We start from the raw sequence: 20242 nt of genomic DNA on the forward strand, positions 1-20242 counted from the left end.
CCTAAAGAATGAAAAGGTCACTTCTTTAAGCCACTTCCTGGCTTTCGAAACCTGAAGCATTTAAGAGAAGTGACAAAGATTGAACACATGCACAAATCATTTTAACATTGCTGTGCATTATGCTCCTTCTTTGTGTCATTCTTTAGTGCGTTTTCAGGTGAGTTCCAGATGGAGCCGACCTGAATAAGAGGTTGCATGCACATACCCTAATAGCGAAATGAATCACTTGACATTTATCTAATAGTTGACAGAAATACCAGTTAATGTTCATCGTTATTTGAATAGTTTATATTTTAAGGTACCCATACATTTTAGATAATTATTGAATAAAAGCTTATACTTCTGACATTGACATCTCCATTTCGCCTGACTTCTCTGTACACATGATCATTTGGTCTTTGGTCGTGACAGCTCTGTCTGAAGAACATAAGGATTGGGCATTTGAATTCAAATTCCCCATCCTTCTCTCTTGGTACTTAAAGAACTTGGAACAAATAATTCCAACATTTACTGTTGGTATCGATCAATTGTGCTACTGTAAGAAATCTAATTACTGATAACATGTAAATAGCACTCATGAAAACATTTAAAATAAGTATTGATGCCTAGTTTATACCCTGTGATTGGCAGCAGTGGCCACGTACTTGGAGTAGTATGCCCTGATTAGCACATCTGCTGATGTCGTGTTACAGTCACAAGACAGCTGCAGACAATCACAGGACATAGCAGTAAGGTGACTGAAGAGTGAAACGTTATTACTTCCTGTCCCAAAGCAGACTATCAGAGTGGCCAGAGCAGGATTCATGGGGCTAGTGAGTATGTCTCATTTCATTTTTTTATTAGCCCTCCATCCTTGACATTGGTAATATTGTTGTAGTGGTTGGGCAACCACTTTAAACGCTGGGAAAACCTATTTAACATGTCAGCTCATTCTAATTTAGTAACATACAGTATATACATTGGAAACAATAGAAAGGTTTATTTTATTTCTGAAACTATTAGGCACAAATAATTGTAGTTATGGATAATATCCAAAAACATTAGAGAAAGAGTATGAAAATTACGGCTCTGCACGTGTGCATTCAAGATCATGGCACACGCTGTGATGTCACAATACGAGTGACATCCCAAAGTCTGGTGCCTAACCTTACTGGAGATAATGACAACCAGAAGTTTAGCACAGTGCTTGTGACCAAAGATTACAACATGAGAAGTTGGGGATCAGAAGATGCGGCAAGAGCCGGACAGATAGGATGCCATGATTTTCTGCTCATATGAACAAAACCCTCCCAGGTGCCACAATACCCGGATGTCTGGCACAGTGCTAGATTCCTGGAGATTCCATTGCAAACAGCAGGGGATCAGACTTTGTGATGAGAAACGGACAGATGGCATGGCATAATAATCCACCCACATGTGTAGAACTCTTCCAGGTGCCACGATACCTGGAAGTCTGGCACAGTGCAAGATTCCTGCAGATTCCATCACTAATGATGGGATCAGAATATGTGGTGAGGACCGAATGGGTGGCGTTGAGAAGGATAGGTGCTGGAAAGGTAAGGGAACGGTAAGTTTAGCAATTTTTTAAACATTTTTGCATATTAAGTTTATTGTGTTCTGGGGTCTGGAGAGACCCCAAAACATAATATGGGACATTCAATTTCTGGAGAATAACTTCTTGGGAAAAACAGGCCAAAAGATTAAACATTTCTTTGAAAAAAATGGTCGCACAGGCAACCACTGTAATTAATTGCTGTCAGCTCTACCTGTAACTTGAATTTCTGTATTATTCTCTTTTCTTCACCCACTGTACATATATTTTACTAGAGAAATATATAAAAAAAATGTTTTAATCTACTGGCTTACATGGTACAAATATATATTTTTCCTCTTCTATAACCTTCTTCACTGCTGTGCTATAGCAAACACTTTTGTAGAATCTGTTCACTGTTTAATGGCTTTTGCTCGCTATGCCTATCTCAAAAACTTGAGAGCTGTGACATCTCTTCACTAGCCAAATTCAGCACAAAATGGCTTCTGGATTCCCTGCCTCTGCTTTTCATAAAGGCTGTGATAGCTATAAGGTTTTATGGGGAAAACTGCCCGACTTTGCCCAAGTTCAAGTGAGCCTTAGGCTGCCGTCACACTAGCAGTATTTGGTCAGTGTTTTACATCAGTATTTGTAAGCCAAAACCAGGAGTGGAACAATTAGAGGAAAAGTATAATAGAAACATAACTTCTGTATTTATCATCCACTCCTGGTTTTGGCTTACAGATACTGAGGTAAAATACTGACCAAATACTGCTAGTGTGACGGCAGCCTTATCTTCAATCTGAAGCCCTCTGCAATGCGTAAAATTGCTGCAGCCAGTTTTGGAGATTCATACAAAGCGAGTCACAATATTTTTGATCTCAGGTTCACAAATGAATCCCCAATTTAATACAATTTAATATAATTTACCAATTGACTCCAAATGCAAACTTTGCGGAGGTTAAATAGTTTTAGTATAGTTTTACTTTTTTCTAATTGGTTACTTTCTGCTCACCCAAGAATCCTGATACTTTCGTATGTCATGTAAATGCTGAAATCAACTCCGTAACATGTTTTGCTCACACAGAACTGATTATCAGTAATAATTTAGTTTCCCATTTTTCATTCTGGTCCCATGTGACTTTATTAAACTTACAAAGTGCTGGTTAAAATGTTCAGATCATATTCATGCTACTCATAATAAGGGCCATGGAGAGGGAAGGGGTCACTACACTTTAATCTTCAATTTTTTTTTTCTTTCAAGTGTCATTTTTCCATAGGAGCATTAAATACAGAGTTAGGCAGGGCCACTTCCCTAACTTTATTACATAAGTAAGATCATTCCCATTCTATAACACAGTCCATATGGTCAACTGTTTGATGTTTGCTGAGACCTCTATTTATGATTCATGATTTGTACTTCTCAGTCTGATTTCTATAAGACACAGGTTTTCTTCTGTGGCCTGACCTGGTAGAAACACGTTATGGATTAATATTGTAATAAATTATAATGACAGGAAAGCTCTCCATATAATAGATTTTGTACAGGAGTAATTACATGGCTCTGCTCTATCCATTGTTTGCACTTTACTTTGAATATGATGGCAGAGAAATGTGTATTCCAATAATAATATTGTACGGATTTCACCTAAACAAACAGTTATGCAATGATAGATACTTAGAAAAGTACTGGGGAAAATGGTTGAATATGTATGTATGTTGTAGAAGTAACATATATACTCTCTATATAGACAGAAAAGAGAAAACAAGCAGAAAACATTGAAGGCTGCGGGCTCAAAAAGAAGCAAAACAGACTTATTAAGGTGTTAAAGGGCAACGTAAAAATGATGGCAGGTTGGAGAAACTAAATAGCTAATGAAAAAGGAAAATCTGAAATCCAAAAAATTCTGGGCCTCATTTAAATGATGGACATTTTGTAGGTGCGGAGATATAACAGGTAGAGTTTGTCACCTCTGCAATAGGCCAGACAGATCTGTACCACTAAAAAACACACTATGGTCTGAGAAAGAGGCAGAAGGAATGACTCAAGCCTAAGAAGGAGTGAAGGATAATGTGCCACCATGTTAGAACAATGAGTATGAAAGACAAGTCATGCAACTGCAAGTCCTCAAAGAAAGAAAACCACAGAGGATGGTAAGTCTGAGAGATAGTTACACCGTAGACCAGTGTTCCCCACATCTGGCCCTCAAGAGCCACCAACAGGTCATGTTTTCAGGATTTCCTTAGTATTACACAGCTGATGGGATTCTTGGTCATCTAGCTGATGCAAGTATCACCTGTGTAATACTAAGGAAATCCTGAAAACATGACCTGTTGGTGGCTCTTGAGGACCGGAGTTGTGGAACACTGCCGTAGACAATGGATGTATCACTGTACTATGGAGTGGTTACCCCCCATGGCCTAGTTAAATGTCAATTAAATGTAAACAAACGTAACTATATGAGTCTACAGGTGGCCATTACTATTGAGACACTGCAGTGACAACCAGAGTATGTGGTAATGGTCCTCCTCCATGGTGGAGTTGGCATCCACAGATAAGAGTGACAAAAAGTGCTATCATGAGTATTGCCGTTCAAGTTGACTGTAGGCCTTTGCTACAAATTAAAGTTACCGGCATTCTTAAAGAGACTAGAGTAATTTATTTTATAGGGCACTCTCAGAAATACCAAGCGTTTGTGGCATGCATACAACAAGCACACAGCTGTCAGTGATCAGAAACAATTATAAATTGAGAAGGTAGTAGTCTAGTCTTTGAATGGGCCACCAGGCACCAGGTCATCATTACAGAAGTGTATGGTACAACCCTTCAAACAGTGCCTAAATAGTGGTAAGGTATAGCTTTTTTGAGATTCACAGTAACCGATTTGGACAAGAGCCGTCAGCCATGTGTAAGAGAAATCTATAGAATGTACCTGTTTCAGGTGACTTTTCAGAATGAGGGCTTCCTGTAGCAACTATATCTTTGAGAGCTCATTACAACAGCAGAACTGAACAGAGTAACTGTGAATCCAGTAATTAGGTGAGGTAAAGCACTTACCTGATGTTGCAATGCTGTCTGTGCCGGTCTCTCTACCGCTGTCTCCACAGTTCCATCTTCTGCCCCCTTCCCTCTCCATAGACAGGATGTCACCTGCTCCTTCAGTGAGCTAAAAGAAAACCTCATCTCACATGTTACATGCAATTGTTGAAAATAGATGATCAGTATAAGATGAAGAACAGGGGGAAGTGGCTTGTATAGTAAATGGAGAAAGGCATTTTTTTAAAAAAAAATGTATATTAGAAAGTCTCTAACATTTAAATGTACTAATGATTTATTTGTTACACAACAGATTAGTGAATCTACTGACATTCACAATTGGCCAGGAAATTTGATAGAAGACCACCATCCAGCCTTGTTTTTTGCCTCCCTCTCTTTCATGACAGTCTGTTCATCCTTCTTCACGCTGCATAATAGTACACCAATGTTAGACTTCCCCTGTTTGATGTGGGCTCTGGCGCTGAGCCTGCACCTTTCCGGGCACATGACATATGATCTGTACAACCACAGGTGGAATCGCGATCCACGTACGGCTGCTAACCTGTTAAATGCCGCTGTCAGTCTCTAACAGCTGCATTTAACTCGTGCCGGTAATCCTGCCCATCGGTGACCCCGTCACGTGATCATGGGTCACTGATGGGTTGGCATGACAACCAGAGGTCTCCAGCAGACGTCTATGGTTGTTGTAGCCAGATTGCTATGAGCACCACCCGGTGGTCAGCACTCATAGCAAGTGAGCATTTCTGCTACGTACATGCGATCTGATCATCGCCTTTATGTAGCAGTGCCGATCAAACAAATGCAGCTTCTAGTCTCCCATAGAGACAATTGAAGCATGCAAAAAGTAAAAAAATCACCCCTCTTTCGCCCCGTCCAAAATAAAGCAATAAAAACATCAAATATACACATATTTAGTATCACCACATTCAGAATCGCCCGATCTATCAATATAAAAAAAGAACTAACCTGATCGTTAAATAGCGTAATGAGAAAAGAAGTAAAAATGCCAGAATTACTTTTTTTGGTCGCCGCAACATTGCATTAAAATGCAATAATGGGTGATCAAAAGATTGTATCTGCACCAAAGTGGTATACCGTATATACTCGAGTATAAGCCGACCTGAGTATAAGCCAAAGCACCTAATTTTGCCACGGAAAACTGGGTAAGCTTATTGACTAGAGTATAAGCTGGGTTTGCATTGTCCTCTCATCCCTGTCCTGGTATGCATAGCTCCCCTGTCCTGGCATGCGTTGCTCCCCTGTCCCTGTCCTGGTATGCATGGCTCCCCCATCACTGTCATGGTATGCATGGCTTCCCGGTCCCTGTCATTGTATACATGGCTCAACGGTCCTTGTCCTGCTATGCATGGCTCCCCCATCCCATCCTGGTATGCATGGCTCCTTATCCCCTATCCTAATCACCCTACAGCGTGCCCTCGCAGCATCTCGGTGGTCCCAGAGCCTTTGCAGCATCTCTGTGGTTCCGGCTTCCTGCAGCTCTTCCAGTGCCGAGCGATCATGTGGCACCACTCATCAAAGTAATGAATATGCACTCCACGCCTCTGGAAGTGGAGACGCGTGCATATTCATTACCTTAATGAGTGGAGACGTGTGATCGCTTGGCACAGGAAGAGCTGCTGTAAGCCAGAACCACTGAGATGCTGCGAAGGCATGCTGGTGGATGAATAGGATGTCTTCTGGAAGCCAGCGGCTGTCACTGTGTGCTGCTATAAGATGAATGAATATTCATTTCTCTATAGCAGCGGGCACAGTTACAGTTGCAGCCGCCTGCTTATGCCTCCTGTGACCCGCTGCTCCGCCGCTACCCCTCCCCCTCCGGTTTTCCTGACAACTGACTCGTGTATAAGCCGAAGGGGGTGTTTTCAGCACAAAAAATGTGCTGAAAAACTTGACTTATACACAAGTATATATGGTAATAAAAAATGTCAGCTTGGCATGCAGCAAATAAGCCCTCACCCAACCCAAGATCATGAAAAAGAGAGACGTTATGAGTTTCGGAAAAAAGTGCAATTTTTTTTTTTTTTAACAAACTAAGAAGTTACCTAGAAATGTTTGGTGTCTATGAATTCATAATGACCTGGAGAATCATGATGGCAGGTCAGTTTTAACATTTAGTGAGCATGTTAAAAAAGAAAAAAAAAACAACTGAACTGTGGGATTGAACTTTTATTTTGCAATTTAACTGCACTAGGAATTTTATTTCCTGTTTTCCAAGTACACAATATTTTGAAACCAATGGTGTCATTCAAAAGTACAACTTGTCTTGCAAAAAACACGAAGACATATGGCCTCTATGACAAAAAAAAAGTTATGGCTCTGGGAAGAAGGGGAGCAAAAAATTAAAATGCAAAAACAAAAATACCTCTGGTCATTAAGGGGTTCATTAGCTGTATCACTGAATTGTAAGCTAATATCGGTTTGGGAGAAAGTAGTGTTTCTTTGGGTGAAAAAAATACAAACTTCAGGAATAAAATAATATCAATATCAGCCATGATTTATTTTTTGAAACACTTTCTGCCAAGACATTTAAAAGTGGCATGAAGTATTTATACATGCAGTATTATTACAGGTCAATTTTTTTTCATTTTATTGATGTCATATATGGAAGGAATTTAATATCTACAGAGTGGGACATTTATATGGATACACCTGGGTGCGTCATTTATAACTCTGTAAGTGTGGAGTGCACAAACTATCTGCCACGAAGTGGAGATGCTAAAGGATAGTGGCAAAATTAATAAGAAATAGAAGATATTCTGCAATTTCCATTCAGTACCTACATACAAAGAGGTCTCCATGCCAGTGTAGTTCAAGGATCTCATTAGGTTTCCATAGTCCGTAATCTTTGAGGTATATAATTATTATTATTATTATTATTTATTTATATAGAACCATTAATTACATGGTGCTGTACATGAGAAAAGGGGTTACATACAGAGTTATAGATATCGTTAACAGTAAACAAACTTACAATGACAGACTAGTACAGAGGGGAGAGGACCCTGTCCTTGCAGACTTACATTCTTCGGGATAATGGGGAAGAGACAGGCGGTCAGGGTGATGCAGCACTGGTGGTGGTGAGGCGGCAGCTCTGGTAGTGGTGAGGCGGCAGCTCGGGTGGCTGGTGAGGCGGCAGCTTGGGTGGTTGGTGAGGCGACAGCAGCTCGGGTGGTTGGTGAGATGGCAATATGACATGGCTCCCCAATCCATCACTGATTGTTGAAACTTCACACTAGACCTCAAGCAGCTTGGTTGTGTGCTTCTCCACTCTTCTTCCAGACTCTGGGACCTTTATTTCCAAATGAAATACGATATTTACTTTCAGCTGAAAACAGCACCATGGACGACTGAGCAACAGTCCAGTTCTTTTTCTTCTTTGTCCTGGTAAGATGCTTCTGGCATTGTCTATTGGTCATGAGTGGCTTGACGCAAGGAATTTGACAATTGTAGCCCATGTCCTGGATATGTCTGTGTGTGGCGGCTCTTGAACCAATGACTCCAGCAGCAGTCCACTCCTTGTGAATCTCACCCAAATGTTTGAATGGCCTTTTCTTAACAATCCTTTCAAGGCTTCGGTTATCCTAGTAGCTTGTGTACCTTTGTCTACCACACTTTTTCCTTCCACTTAACTTTCCATTAATATGCTTGGATAGAGCACTCTGTGAACAGCCAGCTTCTTTAGCAATTATCTTTTGTGGCTTACACTCCTTGTGGAGTGTGTCCATGACTGTCTTCCAGACATCTGTCAAGTCAGCAGTCTTCTCCATGATTGTGGAGCCCACTGAAACAGACAAAGAGACCTTTGTAAATGCTTAGGAAGACAAATCCACTTTTCAGGAAACTGTTCATGTAGGAATGCTTGAACCTGACTACCCATAATGTGGTGGAAAAACTCAGGGAATGTGCCAACTTTTGTGCATAAAGAGGGCCACACTTCATCATGATGGTCATCGTGGGCCAGTTGAATGGCCACCAAAGTCTCCTGATCTGACCCCCTTAGACTTTTATCTTTGGGGTCATCTGAAGGCAATTGTCTATGCCGTGAAGATACGAGATATGCAGCATCTTAAGCAAAGATACTGGAAGCCTGTGCTAGCATTTCTTCTGTGGTGTTGCCATCAGTGTGTCAAGAGTGGGAGAAGAGGGTTGCATTGACAATCCAAGACAAATAACTCATGAAAGAGTAAAGTTGCATTAAAACCAAGCACACCATTGTTTTTCTTCTGAAATTCCCAATAAGTTTTTTTGTGTCACATGACCCTCTTCCCATTGGAAAAAATAAAGTTGGATCCAAAGTGGCCTACTTCAAAATGGCCGCCATGGTCACCACCTATCTTGAAAAGTTTTCCCCCTCCCATATACTAATGTGCCACAAACAGGAAGTTGATATCACCAACCATTCCCATTTTATTTAGGTGTATCCATATACATGGCCCATCCAGGTTTATCCCCATATATGGCCTACCCTGTATATAGGGGTTTTGCTTGTTCTGTCTGCATAGCTTGCATTTTGCCCACAACTTGGCAGTTTAAATTTTATGGCAATGCTATTGATTTATTCATAATAGTGCCTCCTTACTTACAATGACATTTTCTTACTCATACTCATAACTTATGATTTGCGGCTTCCATTCATGTTCTATGTGGATCCAATGTTTTCATTCCGTTTTTATCCCCTTACTGACATTAGACGTACTATCCCATCGAGGTGGGGTGCCCACCGACGGGATAGTATGTCATAGCGATCGGCCGCGCTTACGGGGGGAGTGCGGCCGATCGTGGCCGGGTGTCAGCTGACTATCACAGCTGACATCCGGCACTATGTGCCAGGAGTGGTCACGGACCGCCCTGGCACATTATCCCCCGGCACACTGCGATCAAACATGATCGCAGTGTTTTGGCGGTATAGGGATGCATCGCGCAGGGAGGGGGCTCCCTGCGTGCTTCCCTGAGACCCTCGGAGCATCGCGATGTGATCACATTGCTCCAAGTGTCTCTTATCTCATCCTCCCTGCAGGCTTGGATCCAAAATGGCTGCTGGGCTGCATCTGGGTCCTGCAGGGAGGTGGCTTACCAGCGCCTGCTCAGAGCAGGCACCGGGAAGCCTCCATGAGTGTACATCAGATCGCTGATCTGGCACAGTGCACAGCAAAGTGTCAGATCAGCGATCTGTCACTATAACATGATGCCCCCCCCAGGGCACTGTTACAGTGTAAAAAAATATATATTCAGATGTGTAAAAAATGTAAAAAAATTCCTAAAAAAAAAATATATATATATATTGTTCCCATAAATACATTTCTTTATCTAAATAAAAAAACAATAAAACTGCACATATTTAATATCGCCGCATCCATAATGACCTGACCTATAAAACTGTCCCACTAGTTAACCCCTCCTGTGAACACCGTTAAAAAAAAAAAAAAAAAAAAAGAGGCAAAAAACAACACTTTACTATCATACTGCCGAACAAAAAAAGGAATAACACGCGATCAAAAAGACGGATATAAATCCGTACCGCTGAAAACATCATCTTGTCCCAGAAAAAATGAAGCCACAATACAGCATCATCAAAGAAAAAATAAAAAAGTTATAGCCCTCAGAATAAAGCGATGCAAAAATAATTATTTTTTCTATAAAATAGTTTTTATCGTATAAAAGCGCCAAAACATAAAAAAAATTATATAAATGAGGTATCGCTGTAATCATACTGACCCGAAGAATAAAACTGCTTTATCCATTTTACCGAACGGTATAAATGCCCCCCCAAAAGAAATTCATGAATAACTGGTTTTTGGTCATTCTGCCTCACAAAAATCGGAATAAAAAGCGATGAAAAAATGTCACGTGCCCGGAAATGTTAACAATAAAAAAGTCAACTCGTCCTACAAAAAACAAGACCTCACATGACTCTGTGGACCAAAATATGGAAAAATTATAGCTTTCAAAATGTGGTAACGCAAAAAATATTTTTTGCAATAAAAAGCGTCTTTTAGTGTGTGACGGCTGCCAATCATAAAAATCCACTAGAAAACCCACTATAAATGGTAAATCAAACCCCCTTCATCACCCCCTTAGTTAGGGAAAAATAAAAAAAAATGCATTTATTTCCATTTTCCCATTAGGGTTAGGGCTAGGGTTAGGGTTAGGGCTAGGGTTAGGGCTAGGGTTAGGGCTAGGGTTAGGGTTGGGCCTAGGGTTAGGGCTACAGTTAGGGTTGGGGCTAAAGTTAGGGTTGGGGCTAAAGTTAGGGTTAGGGTTGGGGCTAAAGTTACGGTTAGGGTTTGGATTACATTTACAGTTGGGAATAGGGTTGGGATTAGGGTTAGGAGTGTGTTTGGATTAGGGTTTCAGTTATAATTGGGGGTTTCCACTGTTTAGGCACATCAGGGGCATTCCAAATGTGACATGGCGTCCGATCTCAATTCCAGCCAATTCTGCTTTGAAAAGGTAAAACAGTGCTCCTTCCCTTCCGAGCTCTCCCATGCACCCAAACATGGGTTTACTCCAACATATTGGGTATCAGCATACTCAGGACACATAGGACAACAACTTTTGGGGTCCAATTTCTCCTGTTACCCTTGGGAAAATACATAACTGGGGGCTAAAAAATAATTTTTGTTGAAAAAAAAGATTTTGTATTTTCACGGCTATGCGTTATAAACTGTAGTGAAACACTGGGGAGTTCAAAGTTCTCACAACACATCTAGATAAGTTCCTTGGGGGGTCTAGTTTCCAATATGGGGTCACATGTTGGGTGTTTCTACTGTTTAGTTACATCAGGGGCTCTGCAAATGCAACGTGACGCCTGCAGACCAATCCATCTAAGTCTGCATTCCAAATGGCGCTCCTTCCCTTCCGAACTCTACCATGTGCCCAAACGGTGGTTCCCCCCCACATGTTGGGTATCAGCATACTCAGGATAAATTGGACAACAACTTTTGGGGTTCAATTTCAACTGTTACCCTTGGAAAAATACAAAACTGGGGGCTAAAAAATAATTTTTGTGGAAAAAAAGGATTTTTTATTTTCACGGCTCTGCTTTATAAACTGCAGTGAAACACTTGGGGGTTCATAGTTCTCACAACACATCTAGATAAGTTCCTTGGGGGTTTAGTTTCCAATATGGGGTCACTTGTGGGGGGTTTCTACTGTTTAGGTACATTAGTGGTTCTGCAAATCAAATGTGATGCCTGCATACTATTCCATCTAAGTCTGCATTCCAAATAGCGCTCCTTCCCTTCCGAGCTCTGCGATGCGCCCAAACAGTGGTTTACCCCCACATATCATGTATCATCGTACTCAGGACAAATGGTATAACAACTTTTGTGGTCCAATTTCTTCTCTTACCCTTGGGAAAATAAAAAATAGGGGGCGAAAAGATCATTTTTGTGAAAAAATATGATTTTTTATTTTTACGGCTCTGCATTATAAACTTCTGTGAAGCGCTTGGTGGGTCAAAGTGCTCACCACACATCTAGATAAGTTCCTTAGGGGGTCTACTTTCCAAAATGGTGTCACTTGTTGGAGGTTTCAATGTTTAGGCACATCAGTGGCTCTCCAAACGCAACATGGCGTCCCATCTCAATTCCAGTCAATTTTGCATTGAAAAGTCAAACGGCGCTCCTTCCTTTCCAAGCTCTCCCATGCGCCCAAACAGTGGTTTACCCCCACATATAGAGTATCAGCGTTCTCAGGATAAATTGTAAAACAACTTTTTGCATTCCAATTTCTTCTCTTACCCTTGGGAAAATAAAAAATTGGGGGCGAAAAGATCATTTTTGTGAAAAAATATGATTTTTTATTTTTACGGCTCTGCATTATAAACTTCTGTGAATCACTTAATGGGTCAAAGTGCTCACCACTTTCCTTAGGGGGTCTACTTTCCAAAATAGTATCACTTGTGGGGGGTTTCAATGTTTAGGCACATCAGGGGCTCTTACCCTTCTCTTTCCCTTCGTAAAATAAAACAAATTGGAGCTGAAGTAAATTTTTTGTGAAAAAAATTTAAATGTTAATTTTTATTTAAACATTCCAAAAATTCCTGTGAAACACCTGAAGGGTTAATAAACTTCTTGAATGTGGTTTTGAGCACCTTGAGGGGTGCAGTTTTTAGAATGGTGTCACACTTAGTTATTTTCTATCATATAGACCCCTCAAAATGACTTCAAATGAGATGTGGTCCCTAAAAAAAAAATGGTGTTGTAAAAATGAGAAATTGCTGGTCAAATTTTAACCCTTATAACTCCCTAACAAAAAAAATTTGGTTCCAAAATTGTGCTGATGTAAAGTAGACATGTGGGAAATGTTACTTATTAAGCATTTTGTGTTACATATCTCTGTGATTTAATTGCATAAAAATTGAAAGTTGGAAAATTGCGTAATTTTCTCCGAATTTCCATTTTTTTCACAAATAAATGCAGTTAATATCAAAGAAATTTTACCACTATCATGAAGAAAAATATGTCACGAGAAAACAATGTCAGAATCACCGAGATCTGTTGAAGCATTCCAGAGTTATAACCTCATAAAGGGACAGTGGTCAGAATTGTAAAAATTGGCCCGGTCATTAACGTGCAAACCACCCTTGGGGGTAAAGGGGTTAATATGCTTCAATAAAATTTGATATAGTATGTTGCAATTTTTTTGTTCAGTTAGTTGTGGTATATTTTCATATATTTTTGGAGGGATCTGTTCAAATGTGTTTTTTTGACACTTTTTGTGATTTGTTTATAAAATTTTCCAGAACAATATGCTTCCACTTTACGTACAAAAAAAGATGTAAAAAATGTCGCACTATCTGCTTATGCATGTGAAAAGGAAAAGGGCTACAAATGAATAAATAGAGTTGCACTAATTTTCATAATGATTTGTCTTCTAATGTATAAAATGTACACCAAATAATTAAAACACTAAGTGGAGATGCTAAAGGACAGTGGCAAAATTATTAAGAAATAGAAGATATTCTGCAATTTCCATTTAGTACCGGCATACAAAGAGGTCTCCATGCCACTGTAGTTCTAGGATCTCATTAGGTTTCTATAGTCCGTAATCTTTGAGGTATATAATTATTATTATTATTTATTTATATAGCAACATTAATTCCATGGTGCTGTACATGAGAAAAGGGGTTACATACAGGGTTATAAATATCGGTAACAGTAAACAAATTTGCAATGACAGACTGATACAGAGGGGAGAGGACCCTATCCTTGCGGACTTACATTCTTCGGGATAATGGGGAAGAGACCGGAGGTCGGGGTGCTGCAGCACTGGTGGTGGTGAGGCGACAGCTCTGGTGGTGGTGAGGCAGCAGCTCGGCTGGTTGGTGAGGCGGCAGCAGCTCGGGTGGTTTGTGAGGCAGCAGAATGGTTATTGCAGGCTTTAGGCTTTCCTGAAGAGATGGGTTTTCAGGTTCTGCCTGAAGTATCCGAGGGTGGTGGATAATTGGAAGTGTTGAGGCGTGGAATTCCAGAGGATCTTGGAGGCGGTTGTGTGAGGAATAAATAAGAGTGGAGGAGAGTCGGAGGTCTTGGGAGGATCAAAGATTACGTGAAGGAAGTTAGTGGGAGATTAGTTCAGAGATATAGGGAGGGGACAGGTTGTTGATGGCTTTGCAGATCAGTGTTAGTAGTTTGAACTGGATTCGTTGGGGAATTGAGAGCCAGTGGAGGGATTTGCAGAGGGAAGAAGCAGGGGAGTAGTGAGGAGAGAGGTGGATTAGTCGAGCAGCAGAGTTGAGGACAGACTGGAGTGGTGCAAGGGAGTAAGCAGGGAGGCCACAGAGGATGGTGTTCCAGTAATCGAGGCGGGAGATGATGAGGGCATGCACAAGAGTTTTAGTAGATTGTGCGCTGAGGAAGGGACGGATTCTGGCTATATTTTTGAGTTGTAAGCGACAGGAGGTGGCAAGGTTTTGGACATGCGGTTTGAAGGACAGGGCAGAGTCGAGAGTTACCTCGAGGCAGCAGATTTGAGGTGCAGGAGAGAGCGTGATGCCGTTTACCATAATAGATAGGTCAGGTAGGGGAGATACGCGAGATGGGGGAAAGATGATGAGTTCGGTTTTGTCTACATTGAGTTTTAGGAAGAGAGGGTTGAAGAAGGAGGAAATGTGTTATGATCTGGTGACCTTGGAACCGCATGAAACTTTCTCTGGAGTCGGTGGAACCTGTACTGACCGCAAATCCTGAACTTAGCACCGCAACTAGAAGTAGCCGTGGGGTGTGCCTAACAAACCCTAGACACCTCGACACAGCCGGAGGACTAAATACCCCTATAGATGGAACTAGGAATGCTACCTTGCCTCAGAGCAGACCCCCAAAGAATAGGCAGCCCCCCACAAATAATGACTGTGAGTAGGAGAAGAATAGAAACACGCAGGTAGAAAATAGGATTTAGCAAAAGAGGCCACTCTAGCTAAATAGGAAATGATAGGGCAGATTACTAGGTGGTCAGTATTAAAACCCTTCCAAAAATATCCACAGCAGATAATACAAAAAGTTCCACAATCTAACTAAAGACATGGAATGTATATCTGCCACTCCAGAGAATCCAACAAGACTGAGAAAATACTGACACAATCTAAGCTGGACAAGAAAACACACAGAATAGCACTGAATTGTGAAGCACACAGCATGTGTGCCACAGGAAAAAAAACCAGACACTTATCTTTGCTAATTTGGCAGAAAGGCAGGAGGAACCAGGCAGAGGTCCAACACCTCCCAACAACAATTGACAACTGGCAAGGACTAATGAATCCTGCACACCTAAATACCCCAGTCAGAACTGCAATCAGCAGACACACCTGACCAGGACTGCAACCCAGGGACAACTGCATTACCACCTACTACCACCGGAGGGAACCCAAAAGCAGAATTCACAACAGAAATGGCTGACATACACTCCGGGATTCTGGACAGCAGAGAGGCAACATCTGAGCCAGAGAGTTAGATCTGAGTGTCATCTGCGTATGGGTTGTACTGGAAGCCTTGGGACTTTATGAGTTGTCCTAGGCCAAGGGTGTAGATGGAAAAAAAGTAGGGGCCCTAGGACAGAGCCTTGAGGGACTCCAACAGAGAGAGGGTGGGTTGAGGAGGTAGTGTGGGAGTGGGAAACGCTAAATGTACGGTCGGAAAGGTATGAGGCAATCCAGGACAGGGCAAGGCCTTTAAAGTCGAGGGAAGAAAGAATCTGTAGCAGTAGGCAGTGGTCGACTGTGTCGAAAGCAGAGGACAGGTTGAGAAGGAGGAGGATGGAGAACTGTCTATTAGATTTGGCTGTGAGTAAGTCGTTAGTAATTTAGGTCAGAGCAGTTTCGGTGGAGTGGTGGTGGCAGAAGCCAGATTGGAGGTTGTCAAGGAGAGAGTTATTTGAGAGGTGGGAGGAAAGTTGACCATGGACATGCTGCTCAAGGAGTTTGGAAGCAAACGGGAGCAGTGATATGGGGCGATAGCTGGGCATAGCAGTTGGGTCAAGGTTAGCTTTTTTGAGGATGGGTGTGATTGTGGCATGTTTGAAGGCAGACGGAAAGGTACCAGAAGATAGCAATAGGTTGAAGAGATGGGTTAGGACTGGAATGAGCATGTTAGTGAGGTTGGGGAGCGGGTGGGAAGGGATGGGGTCAAGTGCACAGGTGGTGTGGTGTGATTTGGAAAGGAGGCGAGTAAGTTCTCCTTTAGTGATGATGGAGAGGGAGGTTATTAGAGAAGGGTGGACGTCATGTTTTTTTCCAACGCCGCCCTGCGACCCTGTATGCTTCTCGGAATTTTTGGTGAGGTTGTTATACCAGGGTTGCCTATTGATTTGTCACACTTTGCCATGCATGAGAGGGGCGACTGAGTCTATGGCTGATGTGAGGGTGGAGTTATAGAAAGCGGTGGTGCTGTCTGTGTCATGGAGTGAAGATATGCAGGACAGGGGTAGGAAAGAGTCTGAGAGTCTGTGAATGTCTAGGTGTGCAAGGTTTCTGTGAGGATGTGGTAGTGGCTGGACATGGGGGGCGGGTGAGGAGGACAAGGATGAGAAGGTGAGTAGATGGTGGTCAGATAGGGGGAAGGGAGAGGTTGTGAGATTAGATAAGGAACAGAGGCTGGTGAAGATGAGGTCTACCATATGTCCGTCTGTGTGGGTGGCTGTGGAGGACCACTGAATAAGTCTAAAGGATGAGGTAAGGGACAGGAGCTTAGAGGCTGGCTGGCGGGTGTCAGTAGGGATATTAAAGTCACCCACTATGATGGTGGGGATGTCAGTAGAGAGAAAGTGAAGAAGCCAGGTGGAGAATTGGTCAATGAAGGCAGTGGCTGAGCCCGGTGGTTGGTATATGACAGCCATTTGGAGATTAGAGGGAGAGTAGATACGGACAGAGTGAACCTCGAAAGCAGGGAGGATAAGGGAGGCTGGTGGTTGGCTAAGGTTGAAGTAACAGTTTTTGGAAAGAAGGAAACCCACTCCCCCACCATGCTGTTGCCAGAGCGAGGAGTGTGGGTAAAGTGGAGGCCACCGTAACTCAGCAGCAGGCGTGGTCGTGACAGGGGGCATCAGCCAGGTCTCAGTGAGGGCCAGGAAGGAAAGGTTGCAGGAATTAAAGAGATTGTGGATCACGTGGAGCTTGTTTCAGACAGCGGGGGTATTCCAAAGTGCCCCAGAGAGAGGAAGCAGGGGGGTGGGGGTCAGTTGCACAGTCTTTAAGTGTGAGGGGTATAAAGTTTCACAGTGTCCAGAGTATGCAGTCCTGCATTGTTCGCCATGCTCAATTCCACAGTCTGGATTTCCAATAGTAATCAGACTAAGACCTCTGTCAGAAGAAAAAAAGAGCTGATGTCCGTAGCTTCCCATCCGGTAGTGCATCCTCAGACATGAGATCCAAAAACCGCCACTTTTGTCACTCACTTACCTGAACCCCTGAGAGCCAAAAAACAGCTTTGCTATAAAGAACAAACCTTTGTTAAACAATGACATACTAAGAGAGGCTGCTTGAAGGATCAATTACTTGAATATTGGAGGATAATTGGTCTGGAGATGTCTCTACTTATGGATATAAGGTTGCCAAGTATGCAGGCCACTTTTGCTTTTACCTTAATCTGTTTACTATTTGAAATTCAGACACTGTGGAATTGAGTACAGGGAACAGTGTACACTGTGAAATTTTAATTACCCATAGGATCACAGACTATTGAAATCTAAAGAGATCCTGGACCTACACTGGCATGGATACTTCTTTTTACACAGATACTAGTTAGAGATTGCGGAACATCTACTATTTCTTATTATTATTGCCCTCTCCTTTAGTGGCTCCACATAGTGTCTACACTCATCACTTAGGGTGTTATTAGTGTTTTCATTAGATGGTGTACATCTTATACATTAGAAGAGCAACCATTGTGAAAATTAGCGCAATTCTATTAATCTATTTGTAGCTTATTTATAAGATTTATTATTTGAAAATATTTCTGTCAAGCCACTTAAAAATGTATTTTTTTTATTTTTGTTAGCACATTTTTAGGTTTACAATATTTTTTATACATATCTTCTTTTAATTCAACAAAGTCTCTCTATGAGAACCAAATTCATAGAAACGTGGTTAATGCACAATGATCGAAAGAGGAGATAGTCCAGCTCTTTGTTCCTTTAAAATCCATCATTTATTGAAGCCATACTTAAAAATCCAGCATCATATCATGCAGTATAAGTGTCACCAGCTACCCCAGGGATCCGTAAGCAGACGCGTTTCGAGCTTAGTGGCTCTTATTCATTGCTGGACTATCTCCTCTTTCGATTACTAATCCTGCTGCACCACAGACTCTCCCCGCTCTGGTTCCTGGACATCTAAGGGGTGAGCTGACCTTTTTTCTCTTATTTCTTAATGCAAGATGATGTTTTTAATAACAATATAAAAGAGCTATCATATCTAATAAATATAAATCCTATCTGTATGATGTTAGTATAAAATTATAGATTCTTCATCAGGGATATATTAATAAATAATAGTTTTCACTTGGTCATTCATTTGGTAGACACTTACTACAGAATTTCACACATATAGGTAGAGGAAACTACAGTTTTTGTGCAAGATTCCCAGCAATATACTTCAATTTTATCATAAACGGGAAGACAACTAATATCTTGTTATTTTATGTCTTGTTTCCTTCATTCATCCAGAACCATAATTATCAGATTTGTTGTTTATTAAAATAATTTCTCTAGAAGAAATACTTGCTGTTATGTGAAACTAATATATCTCCCATGTTCTGTTTTATTTCTAACATCACTTTTTGGAGAACATCCTGTATTTCAAACAAGTTCATTCTGTTCTATTCACTTATGTCAGTTTTAATGCCTGGAAACTAGGGGAGAAAAGTCAATTATTCACGCACGTAATCAACATTTCAAGTTATGCTGATATGACTCCTGTTTCTGACGAAATTATCATTCAAATAAAGCTGGCTCTTTTCCACTCAGGATGCAGGTGTTCAGGTCATGGAACAAGAGGAAGCTGATACTGGTTCCTCCCGAAGTTTCTGATAAAACTGCACCAGCCAACCATATGTCTATGGAAGTCTTCACAACGCAGACAGGAAACATTTGTAATAATGAAGATGCTACTTGTAAGATTCATACTAGGTTAAAATGTCACAGTTCCTGTTTAATGAAATGAGTTTTTTTGGTGGAGGCATTTCTTTTACCTTAAGGAAATGAATACTCATGTTTTGACATACAAATTTTAAGTTGCATATGGCAGAAGGAGATTTAGAATATCAGAGGTTGAAAAAGTACAAGTTTATGCTGTTCTTAAAGACAAATTTACGCATTTATGGCACATAGTGTACGCAGGATATATTGTAAATGCATGATCTGACAGCTGATTTTGGGAAATATTGGTTAGTATTCTTGCCTTACAGCTCTAAGGTCATGGATTTAATTCCTTCAGTTTGAATATTTACCTCATGAAATGACGGCATTCTTCCAGGATATGTTTCCGCATAGCCTGGCAAAATGTAATTGGTAACGTCCTGAAAAATAACCTTACTAGGTATATCATGGTTCTTTCCATAATTTCTATAAAGTCATTAGGGTAAAATACCTTCTTTGAGTATGTGAATAGTGGTCACCGTTGGCCCCCTTTCTACTCCTGCCCTTAACAATCTCAGGGCACAGTGATGCTTCCTCATACACCACAGCTACAGCAAGGCATCATCTATCTTTTGGACAGAGGATAACTTGGTCAAATGTTGCAAATGGAACAGTTATGATGATTTAAAGGGAATCTGTCAGCATGTTTTTGCCACCTAATCTGAGAAAGTAGAATAATCTAGAGAAAAAATATACTGATTCCTTCCATGTGTCACTTACTGGGCTGAGTATTGTAATTTTCATTAGAAGCTAGTAAAATTGTAACAAGGTGTTCAAGAAATAGATGAAGAGGCATACACAGGCACCATGAAAAATAATACATATAAAGGCCGGTTTCACACGTCAGTGGCTCCGGTACGTGAGGTGACAGTTTCCTCACGTACCGGAGCCACTGACACACATAGACCCATAAAAATCAATGCATCTGTGCAGATGTCATTGTTTTTTTGCGGACCGTGTCTCCGTGTGCCAAACACGGAGACATGTCAGTGTACATGGGA

General features: G+C 41.3%; 1 long non-coding RNA gene across 1 annotated transcript; it reads left to right on the forward strand.

The window, feature by feature from the left end:
* The first annotated feature begins 1133 nt into the window (after positions 1 to 1133).
* Positions 1134 to 19182, forward strand: LOC143773642 (uncharacterized). Its single transcript, XR_013215273.1, has 3 exons — positions 1134 to 1556; positions 3283 to 3685; positions 19071 to 19182. It is a non-coding gene; the product is annotated as an uncharacterized LOC143773642 (long non-coding RNA).
* Positions 19183 to 20242: the final 1060 nt, after the last annotated feature.

The sequence above is a fragment of the Ranitomeya variabilis genome, chromosome 5 (genome assembly GCF_051348905.1).
Source record: "Ranitomeya variabilis isolate aRanVar5 chromosome 5, aRanVar5.hap1, whole genome shotgun sequence".
NCBI classification, from domain to species: domain Eukaryota; kingdom Metazoa; phylum Chordata; class Amphibia; order Anura; family Dendrobatidae; genus Ranitomeya; species Ranitomeya variabilis.